Below are 21,323 nucleotides of genomic sequence, written 5' to 3'. Positions count from 1 at the left end.
CTAGAAGTCTTTGTAGACCACAAGCTAAACACAAGTCAATGGTATGATGCAGCAGCTAAAAAAGCCAATATGATCCTAGCCTGCATCAATAGGCATATAGGCCTGGTACAAACAGGCAGAAAGGAGTGCCGAGACGCTGCCCCTTTCTGCCCTGTTTTGTTTTGGTTTTTTTTTGTGTGTGTTTTTTTGCCATGCCAACCACACGGGTGTGGCAACGATTGGCCCGGAAAAGGAGCTGCAAAAAACATTAGCGCCCTGGAGTGGCACCATTAGCACCCTGGAGTGGCACAGTGACATCTCTTGTGTGCCGCCCCATTTGGACGTGGCACACAAGACATGTCATCAGTGTGCGTGGCGTGTGGATGCACGCGAGCTCAAATTGCCACCAGGAGAGCTCAGAGCATGTGGATGCTCTGTGCTCCCCAGCCTTAATTTCGGCCCCAGGCCATCACAAAGTGGCAGTCTGTACCAGGCCATAGTGTCTAGCTTGAGGGAACTAATAGTACCACTCTATTCTGCTTTGGTCAGATCTCACATTTCAAGAGGGATATTGACAATCTGGAGTGTATCCAGAGGAGGGTGACCAAAATGATGAAAGGTCTTAAAATCATGCCTTTATGACCTTAGGGAGCTGGATATGTTTAGCTTGGAGAAGAGAAAGTTAAGGGGTGACACGATAGCCATATTTAAATATTTAAAGTGATATCATATTGAGGATGGAGCAAGCTTGTTTTCTGCTGTTCTAGAGAATAGGACCTGGAACAGTGGATTCAAACTACATGGAAAGAGATTCCATCCAAACATTAGGAAGAACCTCCTGACAGCAAGAGCTGTGTGACAGTGGAACACACTCCCTCCGAGCATGGTGGAGTTTCCTTCTTTGGATGTTTTTAAACAGAGGCTGGATAGCCATCTGTCAGAAGGAGTGCTTTGATTATGTATTCCTGCAGGGCAGGAGGGTGGGCTGGATGACCCTTGTGGTCTCTTCTAACTCTGATTCTGTGATTCTAACTTAGAAGAGGGAAGCTTTGGGTGAGCAAATTAGTGCAAAAAGATGGAAGGAAACGAAAGAGAAGGGCAGACAGGTAGGCAGAAGAAGAAACCACTGCTGAAATCCAAAACCGCATACTAAAAGCTGGAAACAGAGACTCGGAGGTGATTAGCCCAGTGTGACCCGAGCTGGCTGGAGTTGGAGTGGTCCAGGTGGGCAGCTCATCCAGTTCTTTGTCAACTTCTCTTTTCTTGAGAGTAGCTCTGAACATCGCCTGATTAACCCCGTATTGGCCACTGACAGGCATGTGAAACTGCAAGAAGACCTTCTTTCAGTGTGGCTGAAAAAGTGAATTTGGACAAGTAGCCAGGTGTGTATGCGCACATGGATGTACTGGTTGTGGTTGTCACTGACTACTATTACTTCCCCTCCTCACAAAGGACCTCAAGGGAATGAATAAATGTTAAGGGCATGGGGAAAAGATTCACTAGGGTTTAAACCCACACTCAGCAGCCCTGATCTTTTGCAGGATCAAATCAAAGAGCTACACAGTCTGCATTCTGTCTCCAAGAGGAGGCTATCCCAATGCCAGAAAGGTTATGAATAGGCCACTGGGCAAATCACTGTCTCTCAGCCTCAGAGGATTGCAGTGGCAAACTCTGTTTGAAGAAACCTGCCAAGAAGTCCCTATAATATGTCCACCTTAGAGCTGCCATAAATTGGAAACAACTTAAAGGCCACAACACACACAGAGCACAATGCAGACAACATTTTCCTAATGGCTTGTCCTCAATGTCTGGTAATGGAGGAGTTTATCAGACAAGGAGAATTGGAAGTATAATCCAATGGCAATCTGAACACAATCATGGGGTTTAACGTTATTGTGTGATAACCCACTACACACAAATTTGGGTAATGGGAAGTCAGTCCGAACACAATCATGTGGTTTCACGTTAATGCGCGATTGGCTGACACATGCAAATTCAGGCAATAGGGAGCCAGTTCGAATTCAATGCGTATTCACGTAATTACGCGAAACTAGCGACTTTAAGTGAATGCATTCTGGCCCCACTTTCTTTTCATTCCAATTTAAGAGAAATTCCTCCCGTTTGATAAACTCCAGAGAGACACCCAACTCTAAATGGAGGCTGCATTGAGCTTTTGTGGCTAGTATACACATCCCCCAGAAATGTTTTTAAACCAAGACATATGCTAGTGCAGGAAGTTTAGGATCTGTGGTAGTATATTTGGTTATTTTTATACTTTACAGGATTTTGTTTGGCTCTTGAGAACAGGTACATAAAGGAGGGGGGAACTCATGAGATCTTGTATTATTTTTCTTGACTTTCTCCTAAAACGTGGCTGTAGGTTACCAATATGTGATCGCTGGAATAGTGGTATAGAAATAAAATTTTATTATTATTATTATTATTATTATTATTATTATTATTATTATTGTAATAATAATAATAATAATAATAATAATAATAATAATAATAATAATAGATTTATTTGTACCCTGCCCTATCATAAGGAATCCAGGCGGGTAAGTGTTGACAGAGCTGGATAGAACATCGTACAGGAAGATATATTGTCTCAGGGTTTGGGGCTAAAATGATCACAGTCTTCTCATCTCCATGTTCATTGATTAGGAGACAACCAAGACACAGGTGAGAAGCAAGTAAAATATCAGGAAAAGAGATTGACATAAACAATACAGCTGAATTCCAGGAGTGAGGATAACAAAACAGCAGTCATTGTGAATCTATATTTTATAGGGGATTTGCTCTCCTGAATTAATTACAGTGTTCGAAAAGTAGTCTGTTAGTGTAGCTCATTCCAGAGTTGAGAAATCAGCTTATTAGCCGGGATCCTGTAGAATCATAGAATCGTAGAGTTGGAAGAGACCACAAGGGCCATCCAGTCCAACCCCATTCTGCCATGCAGGAAATCTGAATCAAAGCATCCCCGACAGATGGCCATCCAGCCTCTGCTTAAAGACCTCCAAAAAGGAGACTCCACTACACTCCGAGGGAGTTTGTTCCACTGTCAAATAGCCCTTACTGTCAGGAAGTTCCTCCTAATGTTGAGGTGGAATCTCTTTTCCTAGAGCTTGCATCTATTGTTCTGAGTCCTGTTCTCTGGAGCAACAGAAACAAGCTTGCTCCATCCTCAATATCACATCCCTTCAAATATTTAAACAGGGCTATCATATCACCTCTTAACCATCTTTTCTCTAGGCTAAACATGCCCAGCTCCCTAAATCATTCTTCATAGGACATGGTTTCCAGACCCTTCACCATTTTAGTCGCCCTCCTTTGGACACGCTCCAGTTTCTCAATGTCCTTTTTGAATTGTGGTGCCACTGAATTGTGGAGCCAACAACAACAATGAATATAAGTGTACTTGTGCTAAGCCAATGTATTTATTAGAACCCAGCCAGTACAGTATTTGTTGTGCTGTTCATTATTTTTCTCTTGTTCTCTGTTACGTTTTGAAAAGGAAAATCTTAGGACTGATAAGAAAATGACATAAAAGTTGGGAAATTCCTGTCAGAATGTCAATAAAATGCCCTTAATTTTTATTTTATTTTTAAATAACCAAACAATAAAATGACAATTGTTATTGTTAATAGCCTTACTATTTACATTACTTTGGAAATGAAGCTTAGTTGCAGCCTGGTTAACCCACAAGTAACTAGTTGTGGGTAAACATTTCACTTGTACTTCCTTACTTCCAGGTTTATCTATAGAGCCATGATGGGAAGGGAAACAGTGATCATGGTGCTGAGTTCTTACCAACTTTATGCTATGGGCATTGAATATGTGGGTGTTTCTGCAGTTTTGAAAATATCTGACTCATGCATTTAAACTGAGGCAAAGCCTTTTAATAGGAATTTTATGAAATGGAATTTCTTTACAACCTTCTAACTCTCTTCTGGTATGAAGAGGAATTAGAGACTTGTGACCTTGTCTGGAATTTGGCCTTTGGCCTGATGCTGCACTAGCTTTCAGCAAAGAAGATTTTACAGCTTCTGCTAATGGAGTCTTCAGTAATTGCTATCCCCTGCTCCTCTGGATTCAAGTTACACAAGCATGTTTATTCTGGGACAGGTGACACAGCATCCCTCTGTTTGAAATCAAAATGACTTTTGAGGGAAGACCAAAAATTCAGAAATAAAGTTTCTTTTTTGGATTAGAATGGAATTTGCAACAGATGTATGTTAGAGAAATCTGTGTAGAGTTGACAGATTCTATCAACTGCCCTGCATTGACTTAATGCAGACACATTGTAGAGAGCAATACCTTTGTTTTGGACAGTAGCGTTTTTTTAAAAGATGAATGAATTTTGTTGTGTTCAAATAGTACTGTGCTTAAAAGGGACTTGTTTCACTTGTGATCATATTTGTCGTGTGCTAATTGTTTTAAAAATCATTTTACCCTTTAAAAAGTTATGCCTCTTTGGTTTTAAAACTATGGTTCCACTCATTTTGGCCATACATTCATTAGGGTTTATGAGGAGCAGTCTTCTAGGGTTTCATTTCAGAAGCTCTCACTGGAATCTGAACAGTGTTAATGTATATATATAGGAAAGGTGCAGGCCATACCTGTTGTAGCTTTGTTTGCTTAACCTTTCAAATTTCTGTATATGCAAATGCTCTGGAAGGACTGCACAATTTACAGTTTCTTTACAATTTATATTTCTTTTAAATTGAAAATTTTGTCTGAGTCATTATATCTGAAGATCAGTTTCCCTCATTGATGACTTCATCTTGTAGACTGGGCCACTCAGTTTTTTATAAAATGTAATATGCACTCTTGACCTCAGATTGACTTTAAAGCAGTGTTTCACTTCTGGCCACAAGTGTGCAGTCTGTTATGTTTTAGATTTTGTTAAAAAAAGAGAGAGAGGTCCCTGAAACATCTATCCAAGAATATGACATAGTTGGACCATTCTAATTATATCCTTGGGTTTCCAGAAGTCTCTTGCAATTGCAAACAAGTTAATTCCTGCACTGATGTATTTCTAAATGGAGTTGCAGTCCAGTTATTCTCCTCCTATAGAGTCGCTACTATAAACAAGAAATATTTTAAGTGGATAATCAGCTTGGTTTGAAGAGGATGTGTTCCTCCTGAAGTGGCTATATATGGCTGCATTTGCACTGCAGAAATAATGGAGCTTGACACCACTTTAACTGTCATAGCTCCACACTACAGAATCCTGGGATTTTTAGTTTCTGTGGCATGCTCTCTCTGACAGAGAAGGTTACAAATCCCAGAATTCCATAGCATTGCACCATGGCAGGTAAAGCTGTGTCAACCTGCATTATTTCTGCAGTACATATGCAGCCTGTGTTTGGCGAAGAGGCTACTTTTTGCACCAAGTCAACTGCTGCAGACTTGTAAACACCAGAACATACTCAAAGCCCCCCCAGATTTTAATTTCTATAGTAACTGTTTTTGTTCAGAAAACCAAAAAGTTCTGAATGCTAGCCAAAAGCAAAACCAGAAATGAGATATCGCTTTCAGTGGTAGAAAACATGTGACGAGTCAAAATGTTGGCCCACAGACCAGCACAGTTGCTTGCCCCTGTTCTAAAGAATCAACTTCAGATCTGGAAAGTATTTTTGAGCCAGCACTGTAATTAGAAATTCAAGGAGCCTCAATGGCTTCAAGCACCTTATAGTTTGAAAACTTTAGCAGATATTCCAGTTATGACTTCATTTGTTTGGACAGAGCTTGGCCACAACTATGTTACAACCCAAGCTTAAGGATGTTTCATCCTTAACTCTGGAAATGAACATCTCACAGGTAAGACCGAACATTCCGTTCACTATCTTCCAGTGCTCCAGTGATTACATTTGTAAACCACCCAGTAGCCAAAGTTCTCTAGGCTAGGCTAAAAACACAAACTACAAGGGTGAAGCAAAACAAATCAGATTAAAAGATAAAACCACCATCAACACATAATAAAAAGATAAAGAATAAAAAGCGTAAAAGAATGCAGAAAAAAACCCCACTAAATACAATACCTAAAAGACCTGGGGGAAAATCATCCTTACTGAAGCAATCAAATGGGCACAAATATAGTTGGCCCTTGGTGTCCATGGGAAATCTATTTCTGATCCCCATGGATACCAAAATCTGAGGATGCTCAAGCCCATGTTGTCCCCAGTGGCGGTATGTGCACGCAGCTGTGCCACCATTAGACACAGCTCCTCTTATCCTGTAGTGGTGTGTGCACATGTCCGTGCCGCTATTGGGGACAATGAAACTTAATGGTGGTGCAGCCACATGCATATGTTGCCACGGGACAACTGGAACTGTCCCTAATGATGGCATGACCAGGTGCATGCGCCACCATTGGGGACACTGTGGGCTTGCAGTCCATGGATGCCTTAATCCGCTGGTGGCAAGTCCACAGATACCGAGGGCTGACTGTATGGTGCTGATCCCTGGCACGTTAAGAAAAAAAAATACTCGTTCCCCCCACATCAGATAGCTCAAGAAACACTGACATACAGTATCAGATAAGAGCAATTACTTGTCCTCATTTCCTTTTCTCAATACATTTTATGGAATGAATGCTTTATGTGTCTTTGTCACTTTGGAGGACTAACGGAAGCAAAATTATATTATTTTGTTTTACTAGTTTTGGTAGTCCTCTTCCTGCCTCCCTCCTGCCTTGGTTCCAGCGTTGCCAATTTCCAGGGAATTCCTTGGAATCTGGGCAATTTAATTAATTTCTTTCTGGGGATTTTGACTGAATATTCTGGTAAACATTGGGGAATTCTGGAATTTTGGATTTTGATAAAACAGTCCGGGAAATATCTTCGAGGCTTGTTGGCAACACTGCTTGGTTCTCTTGGCCTGGAAGATCCAATGAGCTTCCTTGCAGTCCAGGTGTTCCTTACAGTTCCTTGTAGCTCCATGTTAGAAAAAATATTTAAAAGGTAAATTAAATTTGTAATGATCTTAATAAAATTCCGTTTGAATATATCAGGCATGATAATTTTATGTGAAACCAAGTTATATGTAAAAGATTTTATGTTCCCAAAGTAACAAAGTGACTTTCAGTCTGTATGGGGGACTAACTTCATTTCCTCCCATTTTGTGGGAGGACTGAAAAATGCCCCCCATGGCTTCAGAATATCCAGAGATTTTATTTGTCTAGTCCAGAAGCAATGCTATGTAAAATTTACTCTTTACATGAGTTTTACATGGTGGTGATTATTCCAAAGCAACTACATACATATGCAGTCATATGAGTGCTTCTCCTTTGCCTTTCAGAGCACAGGCTGCCTCAAAAACTGAAGTGAGTGAGGAAAGAAAATGACTTTGCATTTATGAAACACATGACAATCCTCCCACATGCCCCCTCCTCCTCAAAGGATGTCCTCACACCTTACTCTGCTTAGTTGGCTTTCTACTGTTCCTCTCCATCTGGTGCCTTTCTATTCCAAGTCTGGCAAAAGGCCACTTAAATACAAAAAGGCAAGCCATAGCAACAGAAAAAGGGTGTATAAAAAGACAGCTTTTAACAGCCCCTTCCCCAATTGTCCTTGTAAAATGGGCTCTCTAGACAACTGTAATATATTCCTTTTTCTCACACCCTTTACTTCCACCCTTTTCACATTACAGCTTGCCTTCCTTGGTCTTTTGTTCCTTGGTCCAATTCTTTAATTACTTCCCACTTCACTTTTATTTGGGGGGGGGGGGATTGTGCATGCTCTTGTGCTAAGATGCATTAAGAGTATCGGACTACGTCCTTGTGTTTCCAAGTTTATTTGTTTAAAATCTTCATGTATTCATCCAGTAGTTTCTAGGATGTTGAATAGCACATATGAACAGTTAATTTAAGCCATAAAAACTCTAAAATCACTTTGTACAGAGCATATACTCTTCACCCCCTGCTGAAATAGGCATGTATTATCTTCTTTTTCATCTTGTGTGTATTACAGTAATAAGGCACATGTGCATGTATATAATCACCTTATATGGCATTTAGAAGACTAAACAGAAAAATCAAAGTGAGCAGGCATGACAGAATGCTTGCCCAAGGCACTCCTGTTCCTTTTGATAGGTTGACACATCTTATGGAGGAACTAACCTGTGTCTGCCAGTCATCGTCCAGTTTCAGAAATCCCTCCTTAGAATGGATCTTCCATGAATGAATGTGAACAGGATAAAGTAATTCAGTAGTGAGATTGTATTGTACTTCTTTTTAGCTTTGAGTTCATTGAACTATTTTTCTATATTTGATTAACTGTCTTTGAGTCTGTATGTGCCATGCATTCCGTTAAACCAAAGGAAATAGCCTCTAATGGTGTAAGAGGACATGGCCTTTCTTACTTTTGCAGTTTTATTCCCCTGTGCGATTTCAATGGCTGCAGCATCCACCACAACTGGACATTTGGCATGGTCCTCTGCACGTATAATTGGAAGCAATATTCACTAAACACAGGTGTGGCTTCATCCCAAGTAAGGGTGCATAGGGCTGCAGCATTAAAACTTTAATGATGCCTTCCACCCCAGGTCAAAGGAACATCTGTTTTCCATTCTTTGGAATGCTGCACATTTGTTCTGTCTTCAATAGAATGACTGTTCTATTCTGACTGTGGATGCAGTGCCTTCTTTGGAGCTAAAATAAAACTTTTATTATCCTGCAGGGTTTATGAGCTGTAATATTCACACTTTGGTCTGGGTAAACTCTTCTAATCTAAACTCTTTTAATGAGAACATTTATTACATTCCTGTTCCACAGACTTTCTTTTCTTTTCTTTCTTTTCGTTCTTTCTTTTTCTCCCCACCCACCCACCCAAGCATGTGGCATCCTGAGGCATACATTTATGGGTATGTGAGTTCCACTGGGACTGACATAATGTTGATTTTATTTTAAAATTAACAATACCTATTCACTAGTAACAATTAGTAAGAAATTAATACTAGTGTTATGTGATTGATAATTGCCTGCTCAAACAGATAATTCGATATGTATTAGATTTTAAATTCATTGGTAGTATTTTGGATTTATGGAATATCCTGACTTTTCTTCATGCTGATAATTACCAATTCAACTTGCGTACTTGCTTAGATATGTATGTAGTGAATTTACACTCTGCCTTCCTCCCCATATCCAAAGCAGCTTACAGTAAATTAAAACAAGATTTAAGTGATGATTGTATTGTACAAAAGCTTTTAGAAAAATTAAATAACAGCATTAGTTAAAAATGGTTAAAACACATTTAAAACATAATTACTAATAAAATATAAGAAAAACAGCACACCATTCCAAATACCCCATTGCTACATAATTTAAATCTGCTTGAATAAAAATGGCCTTTCAGATTGTATTCCACTGTAACCAATAAATTACAAGCAATGAGAACAGTCTAGTTTTTACAAGTATATTCCTTGCAAACTGGAAGCTGGAGAAAATAGCTGCTTTGGGTCACATATACCAGGTTGTATTTCTCTGCTTTTGCTGTTATGTAATTATATTTATTTCAGTCAATGACCATTAAAAAGGGAGCAAAATAGGTTAGATAGTTAAAAATGGGATTAAATATAAAATATTTATGTTAGAATGATTTAAGAAAACAATGAAAAATGATAATACCTTTAATATTAAGACAGCATCCTATGCTGACAAGCTATTGCTGTCACACAAAAACTAGCTACCTTGGCTGTAATCTCAGGAAGCTGGCTGGCCAAAAGATATTCAATATAAAACACATCAGATCTCCCTGGTATAGTTTGTAAAATTGGATTAATAAAATGACATCAAAGGTCACAATAAAAAGAACAATACAACAAAACATGCCCCACAGTTTCTACTTTCTGTGCTTCACAAGGGCATAAGTGTTCACAGTATGGTACTTTATTATATCTTCCCTTCGATACTGCAGATGGAAGCAAATTAAATTTGTCCAGGATGAATGCTTTCCTGTATTTTGGAACAGTTAAGTTAATCAAATGATCAGCAGGAAGGAGAGCCTTCCCAGTGTCTTTAAAAACTGGAAAAATGGAAGCTGCACTTAAGTGATTTTGTAACTCGATATCCCATATACAGTGGCATATGTTTTCTTTAGCTTTTATATAACCCATGGCAAAAATGGCATTATGTGAAAATCCTAAACACTTTTACATCAGCTATCTTCTTCCACCTTGACTGAAATTTATCACTTAAGAGTCAAGAAGGTGGGGGGGGGGCAGGCATGAATATGAATAACATTTTAAGGTATGAATAACTCAAAAATGGTGTAAACATTGCTGGCAAATAAATGCACATCCAACTGAACAGATTAAATTCTATAAATATTTGGGAGTATTTTTTCAAGCTACTGGTTCATGGCGAGCTTAAATATATTATGCCATAGCAGATGCACAACAGAGTTATAACTCACATATCATTTTTAATGATATGACTAAGGTATGAATAACATTTTAAGCCAAAAATTTAACTTGCAAATCCAAATCTGAGATTCAATAGAAATTTGATTAGTCTCTAATCGTAAGAGAACATTTGGAACAAAGCTTGGAAGGTTGAGAATGCTTCTCAAAAATTTTGTTTGGATAGGTGTAAAATTGCTAAACATATATACATGTGCTCCATACAGAATCTGTGGTATGATCTTAGCATTCGACATTTGAATTGCTTATGGTACATGCTGGCCTCCCTTATCATTAAAAAATGAGATAAGTGAGTTATAACTCCGTTGTGCATTTGCTTTGGCATAAGATACTTGATCTTGCCATGAACCAATAGCTTGAAAAATTACTCCCAGATATTTATAGAATTTAACCTGTTCAATTGGATGTGCATTGATTTGCAAGCAATGTTTACACTATTTCTGAGTGCAAAGTACAACTTTAGATTTCTCATGATTAATTGCCAGCTGTTCAGTACTGCAATAGACATCCAGTTCTCTTCATAACCATCTCAAACCTACACATGACAATGATAGAAGTACTGCAGCGTCTGCATAAAGTAAAATAGATATGGATCTCCCCACCAATTTAGGTGAATGGGAATTTATTTCAGAAAGTGTTTTGACCAAGGAATTAATATAAATATTGAACAAAGTTGGGGCAAGAGCAGATCAGAGTTGGCCCCAGGATGGGAAGGCAAGCACATACTGTCCCATCATTGTCTATCCATGCTCAGGTTGCTCTTTCTGGGATGGACTATGTAGAGTCCCTGGTCATTAGAAGGTGGCATGGAAGTGAGCTGGGCAGGAATAAACAAGGGAAAGGAGGGTGTGATGCAGTGCAGTTGGTTGTCAGGCCCATGTTGACCGTTGGGGCCAGGAGAGCCACTGTGCTTTGTCCCATTTAGTCCCTTTTTGCTCTCTCTGACTGCTGTGATTTGGTCTGATAGAAAAAAGACCCCTGTTTCAAGTTAAGGACCACTTACATATTAGTGTAAAAGCACAAGAATCTGGGTTACAGCTGTTGCAGTGTGTTTGGCTTCTGCTATCAAGCAAATGGGTTTTAGAATCCTTTCCAGCATCATGGGCAAATGTTAACAGTTGTCCAGGGATAATTTTATTTATTTGTTTATTTATAAATATTTGCATTAGCTTGACAATTTGAGGCTGTGAAAAAGATATGAGTCAATTTTCCTCTGACTGAACTGCTTGCACAGTTCTCATAGCTATCAGGGAGATGGATCATGTTTGCACACATTGGTCTTCTTTGAGCTGGAGCAGACACGCACGAAAGAGCAGCCCAGGTCCACTCTGGACGGAAGCAGATCCAAACTCCACCAACCATACGGCCCACTCCCAAAGCAGGCCATGCATGCTCACTGGGGCCTACCGGCATTTCCAGGAGCTGGATTGTCCTGGCTCCTTTTTGCTGGACTGGAGTACGGTCTTAGTGAGGCTTCAGGCTACTTTGGTCTGTTACAGACTGCCAAAATAAAGCTGCTTCGGGTCTCTTTGGAGGTATGCTGTTTAAATGATGCATGCATCCTAAGAATCCGGAAGCTGCACCAAAGCTGCACTCCAGTGCTTAGGAATGGAGTGTGGCTTTGGCGTGACCTCTGGACTCTTAGGACCCATGCATCATTTAAATAGCATACCTCCAAAGAGACCCGAAGCAGCTTTATTTTGGCAGTCTGTAACAGGCCTTTGTGTAGTTTGAACACTACTCCTCCCAAGTGGCGAGAAGCTGCTTCATTTGGCCCATCTGCTCCAGGCTCCAGTTTGCTTATGCATCATAGAACCCTTGGGAGTCCATTTTCTATCAGCCTCACCCTGGGGCAATGTGCAGTGTAGCCAGGTATTCTTGTAGCCAGCCAAGAAGAGCTGCATTGCTAGCAATGGAACAGTCTGGTCAGAATTAGGTGTTTAAGGATCCAATTCTAGCATTGTGTCACAAAAGGTGAATGTTGCTCTGCTGTAGACCATCTGTTGCATTATGTCCCACCAATAAAACCTATGTTATGGTACTAACATGTGGCACTACTGAATCTTGGGGAACCCTGGAACTACAACCAGTTCCCTAACAAACCCAGTGCTTCTCAGCCTCTATGTGTAATTAAGGCACAATGCTTTCTTAAATTATGTTTGTTCTTTTCTTTTTTTGGAAGAACTCTTATCACACATAGCATAACACACCTTGAAGCTTTATTCTGTCAGCGTGCATGTATTGAGTTGGAATAAAGATGTAATAATTCAAAATGCTGCCTAATCGTACTTAACAAACAATCAGATTGTCAAGTAAACAGCTTAAATGCCTTATATTTCTTCTCATGGTATTTATTTTTAGAATGCAACCCCACCTCCAATTATGAGATTTGCTTTGAGTTTTATTTCTCAAAAACACGTGAGCTGAATTGAATTTTTTATTCCCTATCCTTTAAATCTGGAAAGTGTAATCTGCAAATTGCTGTCTTGACTTCATCTCGACTACAATCAAGCATGTACTAACCAGGGCGTTTTGCACTAATTATGTTGTACATTTACTCTCCACATACATTAGAGAAGAGGCAATGGAAAGATGCATAACTATTTATTCAGTAGGGAAAGAGCAATCTTCCTCATGAATATGATCCAAACTAGTGGTGATGGGTAAGACAGCAGCCATGCTCATTTCCCCATCCCAGACATGTATAAAGCAGGGAGTTGGGTATATATGTGTGCAAGCAGGTGGCCTTTAGTGTCAAAAGGGGAACACAAATGAGGAGCCCACCTTCCAGTCTTGATTTGTGCCTCAACCACTTTTGTCCCAGCATGACTTACTTCATCTGACACAAATCTGTTTTCTTAAAATGTGTGCCTTCAAGTTGCTGGTCAACTTATGGCAACCCCATTAATTTCATAGGGTTTTCTGAAGCAAGGAATACTTAGAGGTGGTTTTGCCAGTTCCTTCCTCTAAAATATAGCCAACATCACATCAAGCAGCTCCAGCCCGCCCTTTCGGGGAGGTCTTTGGAGCCCCTATGTTTGCTAGAGTTGCTGGGAATTATAGTACAGTAACCTTTGGACTGTGTCATGAAATTTCCACTTCTGTGGACACTTTTTACACTGCACAGTTATAACACTATGATTCCACTTCAACTGCCATGGCTGCATCCTCTAGAATCTACCTGGTGCTGCTATGTGTTCCTTGGAGAATGTTGTTAGATTTATTTATTGGGGAGGGGGCTGCTTCCCCTTGTTTCTTAGTCCACATTGGGCCACCATGTCACTTTTGGTAGGGGGAGAAACAGATGCATAAAATAAGTAAAAACTTAAGATTTTGTCTCCTATTTAAACTGTTACACTGCAGTGGTATGGCCCTGATGTCACAGTGGTTAAATACCTGTACTGCAGCCATTCACTCACAAACCATAAGGTTGCGAGTTCAATACCAGCAAAAGGGCTCAAGCTTGACTCAGGCATGCATCCTTCCGAGTTGCTAAAATGAGTACCCAGATTGTTGGGGGCAATTAGCTTACACTTTGTAAACTGCTTAGGGAGTGCTTAAGTGCACTGATAAGCGGTATAGAAATGTACTTGCTATTGCTATTGCTACTTGAGAGTGAACCAATTTGATTTTAATTGCTTTGTAATAATTTTGTCATCCTATCACCTTGATTTCAGATACTGAAATGAGCTATGACTCTCCTCTTACATTCTCACTTAGAACGGTGAAGCCCCAGCTTGAGTCTGATAGGTTCACTATACAAAGAGAGCTGGGAGAGGCCTTGATGTTCCTCATCAAGCATTAGCTCTTGCCCAGTACTTAGACTGAGCAAACACTCAAATCTTCTGGTTACTGACTTTCTTACTATGATTCCTACATTATGTGATATATTGTATGTATACAATAGTTATATCAGGAATGTGCAATTAGAGTCAGGATTAGACGGAGAGGAAGTTGGGTGAAGGAACACCAACAGTTTAAGATATGCAAATGACACAATATTCCTTGCAGAAAATAGCAGACTTGGAATGACTGCTAATGAAAGTTATGAAAGAAAGTGCTAAAATGGGATTACAAGTGAATAGGAAGAGGAGGAGGAGCTACAGAAAATTTGTTGCCATTAACTGCTGTCCAAGTTGGTTACATAACTTTAATGTGGATAAATATGATATTGAAATAGTTAAAGATTTCCTATAGCTTTATTCAAAACTGAGACTATAGTCAAGAAATCAGAAGAAAACTATGACTTGAAAAGTCAGCCATGAAGGAACTAGGTAAAAGCCTCAAGTGTAAAGACATATCATGAAATACCAAAGTCAGAATCATCTGAGCCATAGTAGTACTGATTTCAGTGTATGAGTGTGAAAGCTGGACAATGAAGAAAGCAAAAAGGTAAAGCATTTTGATGTATGGGTATGAAAACTGGACAATAAAGAAAACAGTCAGGTAGAAAATCAGTGCATTTGAAATGTGGACAAATGAATAGGTCTTAAAACAAATCAAGCCTGCACTCTCACTAGAGGTGAAGATGACTAAACTGAAGCTTTTATACTTCAGACATACAAGATGGCATGACTCATTGGAAAAGATAATACAGTGGGACCTCCTTATCCTCAGACTTGCCATTCATGGATTTGACCATCTGCAGATGGCAAGCCCCTATTGACCCCAATGGCAGAATTTGCATGTGGCCGCACTAGTGGGTGCACACACACATAGATTCAAGGTCCCACTGTAGTGCTTGGTAAAATGGAAAGCAGCAGGACAATAGGGGGACTGCACTACAGGTGAACAGATTCAATCAAGAAAGCCACAGCTGCCCTGAGTTTGCAAGCTCTGAGCAGCGTGGTTGATACCAGGGATCTTGACTGTTTATGGAGTTTGCATAAGTCAGAGTTAACTCGATGGCAAATAAAATAAATAATTTGGAAAGTTCAGATATCGTATGACTGCAGCTTCCATTGGCCTCATCACTTCCTTTTCTGTGTCAGGCTGCTGGCAGTTACAATCCAACAACATACAGAGGGCCTCATTACTTATTCCTGACATTTCCAAATGTGCATATATCCATATAAAATAACATTCAAATCTTGTGCATACTGAATAAATATTAGCTTTAAAGAAACCAGAACATAGCTCTCAGTTTGCCTGTGACTGAGAAATAACTTCTTGTTCTTTTTCTCTTCTTCCCTTACACATGCTGCCTCCCCTCCAAAGAGTGAAAGGAAGGAAAAGAGAAATTTATTCTCTGAATTATTTCCTAGCCATTGACTAGACTAGCCATTGAGAGGCATCAACCTATATTTTCCCTAACAAAGAAGAAACTTTTCAGGCCCATTAAAGCAATCTCCTGACTAAACTCCCATTTTGGAATCACTGAAATAGAAGGGACCTTGGAGATTATCCCATTGAATTCCCACCTGCTCTCTTTAAAACACTGTATAGTTAAGTATCAGACCTCTTATGTTTCCATGAAGGCATAAGGAAATGGCAGAAGGTTGTCTCATCAAGGTAGTCTGCAAAATTACATCAGGCTTTTCCCCATTGCTTCTGGATTAGTGAGTGGTACTTCAGGATCAGTCCCAAGCATTGGGATACAACAGCCAGAAGAAAAGTTCAATAAGAGAACAGTGCAGATTAACTTCAAGACTGACCCATAAATCTAAGAACAAATTCCAAGGATTTATCAAGCCCTGAAATAAGAATGTCAGCATTCCACTCCTACCATAGTTTCTGTGCGTGGGCTTGGCTAGAGTCCTGTGCACCTTGCTTTTGACCTGCCACCTGTCTCATACAATTTTCACAAATATGGGAGCTCTTGTGACAATGATAAGGATTGATACTTAGGGAGAAGAGCTATAGATGCTGCCTCTATGTACAGTCAGACACATTGATCAAATCATATTGATTTTCTTATCCTTTAGCACCATCTTCCTCAACCTGATTCCTTCCAGATATTCTTGAAAAAACTCTGAGAAGCCCTCAGCAAAAATTGCACAAGTGTCAAATAGCATTTGCCATAATTGTAGGCTTCTGTAGTCCCAATATACATGGAGGGCAACAGGTTGGAGAAGGCTGCACATAGTAAATCCTCAAACAAAGAAATGATTGTAGGGAAGAAGTCACTGCTACAGATCTGACAGAAGACTGAAGTCTTCATTTTATGGTGCCTACTTGAATGTTTTGGGTTTCATTTTCTAGTCATTAAATCAGATTCATATTACTGTACAGTCCATATTTCTTCTTTTGTTGTTCTTGTTTGTGGTATTAACTCGCTGTTGAACATGGGATAATTTTGATGGTGTGTTATTGGTCTCATTTATCAAATGCTTTATTTTGCATGGATGGAAGTTGAAGCAAAGTTCACTGATCACTCAGTTGTCACAAGGACTTAACTGCTCTTGCAGCTTATGAACCCAACCCATATTGATGGATACTGAGATCTGGTTTGTATAGGGATCCATGAGATGCAAGTATGGTTCTATAGGCATGATTGCCTCTTGTTGTTTCAAATCTTGGTTGTGAATACAAATATTGGATTTCATATCACTTTCTTTCTCCTTCTCTTCAGCATATAATATCTAATGTAGTAGCTTTGAATGAATAATGTAGTAGCTTTGAATGATCACAAAACTACAACTTAGAAATACCATAATTAATTAATTAATTAATTAATTAATTAGTCAATCAATCTTATAAGTAAACCATATAGAGTGGGAGTCAGCCTAGGGGAACACAGTTCTGAATATGTTGCAGGTGGGACTATCCAATGACAACCCTTATTGATTTGGTAAGCAATAGGATTGTGCCAGGTATTATAAAAATAATCACTTTGTTGAGTGTATCTGAGTCAAAGCATTTACTTTGCGAACTTGGCCATCAGAATTATATGACATATCCTAGACTATGCTAATTCATTTTGAATTTTAAAAATTATTTTCCCAAATGGAAGCCATTTCCAGTCTAACCATCAAAAGCAACAAAATTGTTTCTTTGTGGGCCACTGTTTCATTATTATTTATAAATAACAGCAGTGAATTTCAGGTGTTATTTTGTTCAGTTATTATATTGCTGAGCAGGTGGAACATGTTATCCCAAAATTGTTTGATATTATTACAGTCCCACCACCTGTGTTTCCTTTCTGCATCAAGGATTGTTGGTTTTAGATCTGAGTGTCCTACACTTTAAGTGGCATTGGAAATGCAGACATTGTGATTGCTTGTTATCTATCTTGGTTTATTATTTGTATGTGAAACAAAATGCTAATAAAGGCTTGGTACAGACAGGCTGAAAGGGTGGGCTGGAGCAGCCTTTTCTTGCTGCACAGCAGCACCACAGCAACCAAATTGTGCAGCGTTGCTGCGCAGCAAAAAAGGAGTGCTAAAAAGCAGCTCTTTTTCCGCTGGCGCAAGCAGCCTACAGCGGCGCGAACACATCACTGCTGCACTGCTCCATTTGGATGCAACATCATCGCTGCGCTTGCCATCTATACGGCGCTGCACAGCGATGATGCTCTAGTCACGTGCTAGGGTTGCGGGCCGTGTGGGCGCTCTGCCCCAAGGCAACCCTAGCACATGACGAGGGCGTCATTCAGGGCCTGTCTGTATCGGGCCAAAATTATAATAAAAAATTGATACAAAAATTTAAAAGGAGCCATTCCCTGAGCTAAAGCAAAGATGCACCACTACTTCAAAATGAATGCCTTTGCCATTCACTACATTTATATAGGCTATAGTCAGAATTCTGGACTGGCTGTAATTCTTACTGTTTGGGCTCTTATTTGACAGGATTGATGAGCACAGAGCAAGGGAGAAAATGAACCTGTTACTATTATTGTAGGCAGCCAGTTATATGTGCTGCCTTAGTGAAAGTTGGAATGCTAAGTTACTGGGTGGATATCATGGATATAGTTCTAACACAGTGGGCATGACTGTGCTGTAAAAACTATGGAGATTATCACATGGCCATTTTGCTCTGGCTGTGCATGAGATGGAATTGGGTCGGAACGGGGAGAAACGCGTGTTATCACATAGTAAATTGCTGCTGCGCTGCTGCCCAACCACCACTAGTCCCCCGGGCATGCTCCACCAGCCAATTTTGGTTGTACGGAAGCCTTCAGTACCAAAATCATTTGGCAGAACGTGCCCAGGGCACGAGTGATGGTCAGGCAGCAGCATAGCAGCAATTTATTGTGTGATAACACCTGCTTTTCCCTGTTCCGGTCCGATCCTGTCTCGTGCATAGCCAGGGCAAAAATGGTCGTGCAATAATCTCCTATGTTACATTGTAACTATAAATGCATTATTGCTGCACTGCTACAGGGATGTCTTCATAAGAGGTACCTGGAAGTAAACATTGTCTTACATTGAGGAAAACAGGAGTAAAGTAGGGGAAAGTGTGCTTATGAAGTAATGTCTCATCCAGAGCAAGGTTACACAATCCTGAGATGAGAGACAAACAAATTAACACATTATATCCAGGAAGTTGTAGAGAACATAATTTTAAATACTACATCATAATGTTTGAGTCAATGCCTTCGATTATGACAACAGGGTATTGGTTTAAGAGTATGCAAAGAGATCTTGCAGCACTTTTGAGATTAGAGGTCTTCGCCAGATTGGGACCGCAATAATCGCATGCCATGGCCCCGATCTGGCCTTTCCACGGCATACAAAGGAGCTGCAAAACGTGACTCTTTTTTGTGCCCTGGAAAGGGCGCCATAGGTGCCGGTGCCGCAGCTTTACTGCATTCCTTTGGTGCTGCATCATGTAGAAGCACCACCAGAGGAGCACCATGATGCCGTGTGCCGTGTGGTATGGTGTGCGGCGTCATGCCAGCCTGAGGCGGAAATGGAGCATGAGTCATGTGGATGGCATGCCCTGACTCCGCCTCCAGGCCAGCCTTTCCTGCCAGTCTGCACAGCTCCTAACTGTGCAAACAAAGTTGTAACATGAGCTTTCATAGACCATGGGGCTTGATAGACAGACAGGAAGGGGCGGCGAGACACCACCCCTTTTTGCCCTGGATCACTACCATGGCAGCCGCACGCTGTGTCGATCCACTTCAAGATGGTGCACGGGCAGTGAAAGTAGGGCTGGGCACATGTAACTGCTCAGCCCTATCTAGCCCTATTTTCAGGCCCAGTTAGGGCCCAAGTCTACAAAAGCTTAAGCTACTTCTTTTGCACAGTAGGTTTCAAAGGTCCAAGATCCCTTTGCATACTGATATTCTAGACTAACATAGCTAAGGGGCTCAACAAACCGTTCATAAAGGGCGGCCTACAGCTGCTCCTTTTAGCACCGGATTGGGGCCTTGGCAACTACATGGCACAGCCCCAATCTTTGCTTTCCGTGGTGCAAAAACATCTTTACTAAGGACTGAAACAACATGCAGGTATCTGTCTAACATCTCCAATTGTTTTTTTCCCCCTCCTGTTTGGTTTGTAACATCTTTCCTCATGAAGAAGCCCATGGAGCTTCAAAAGCTTATAAGTATATTGTGCATTTTGGTTGGCCAATAAAAGTATTACTGATAGCTAACAAAAGTTTCTTCTTACTGATTCATTACACATTAATCAAAACAGTGACTTCCTATTTATTTATTTATTTTAGTTAGAACACTGGGAGACAGAAACAAGCTTGTTTGTTCTTGAGCAGTTAGACAGAAAACTGTATATTTTCCCTGCTATATTTGCCAGCACTGGTTAGTATTTGAGTGGAAGACTGCAAATGAATGTCAGGTGCAGTAGGTTATATTTCAGAGGAATGATTTATCAACACCACCTCTGAGTATTCTTTGTCTAAGAAAACCCTGTGAAATTCATGGGGTCTTCATAAATTGACAGGGGACTTGAAGGCACATATACACATACACATTTGTAGCTGCGCTCAACAATGATAATACTTTGATATAATTTTCATTGTCATGGTTCCATCCTATGGGATCTCAGGAGTGGTAGCTTGGTAAGGAACACTGAATACTCTACTAAGGAGGTATTGTGCAGGTCCCCTGAACTAGAGCAAATAATTATAAGTGCCTCATCAAACTATGAATTCTGGGCTTCCATGCAATGCCATGCCATGGCAGTTGAAGTATTATCAAATCATGCAAACCAGAGACATATGTGGGGGCATCTCTATTTTTCCCCCTTCACCCTATAATCTGGAGTAGCTGGGACAGTGAAGTGTATTTTATAAATATCTGAGTAAAGCAAGGCCATCTGTACAGTGTTACTCTGTCTGTTTATCCAGTGTTACTCTACCTGTTGGAAACTTTTATTATTCAGCAATAATAAAGGCTCTAATTTATTGTATGCTTACTTGAAAATAATAAAAAATATATACAAGGATTTACATTTGCATTAAACTATAGGCTTGTTCTGGTCCAGTACTGTATTAATGTTCTGATGGGCGTTATGAGGGAGGAGTGTAGGAAAAAGTATTTTGTCTTTTGGAATCCCTTGCCTAAGTAAAGTGATAAGGAATTACTGAATTTATATGAAAATGGGCTTCCCTTTTATATGCATTTTCTTTCCTTTAAAACACATAACTTTTTCTAATGCAGCTGATTGAAATCAGTGATGCTTACATTTGTCATAACAAACACAGGTAACATTGGCTTCATTGCAATTTTTTATTTAAATAAACCCACTGAAATCAGTGGGGCTTATTTAAATAAAAAGTTTGCAGTGAAGCCTGTTTGTTCTTCAAAAAACAAAAACCCCAAAGTGTATTTGCTTGCTTTAACCTTTTCCTTTCCAGACAATGTTAAAGTACATGTCCTTTAAACCCATTTGCTGCTGTTCTTACATCTAGAAATCACTCTCTAGATGTTTCTGACCATGACTGCAGACTTGCTTTTGCAATACACCCTCCCCCCCCCCAGCATTTAGCTAATTTATCCTTTTATTCTTCTTGCA

The 21,323-nt window shown here is 40.0% G+C and overlaps 1 protein-coding gene across 1 annotated transcript in view; it reads left to right on the top strand.

Moving 5' to 3' along the window:
* Nucleotides 1-21,323, top strand: part of LOC149314007 (insulin-like growth factor-binding protein 2) — a 108,705-nt gene that overhangs the window by 9,867 nt on the left and 77,515 nt on the right. The gene's annotated exons all lie outside the window — the stretch shown is intronic.

This window comes from Sceloporus occidentalis, unplaced genomic scaffold (genome assembly GCF_023333645.1).
Source record: "Sceloporus occidentalis isolate IW3139 unplaced genomic scaffold, rSceOcc1.0.p SCAF_4, whole genome shotgun sequence".
In the NCBI taxonomy this organism is placed as follows: domain Eukaryota; kingdom Metazoa; phylum Chordata; class Lepidosauria; order Squamata; family Phrynosomatidae; genus Sceloporus; species Sceloporus occidentalis.
Note: the sequence above shows the minus strand (reverse complement) of the source record. Positions and strands in the feature narration are given on the sequence as shown.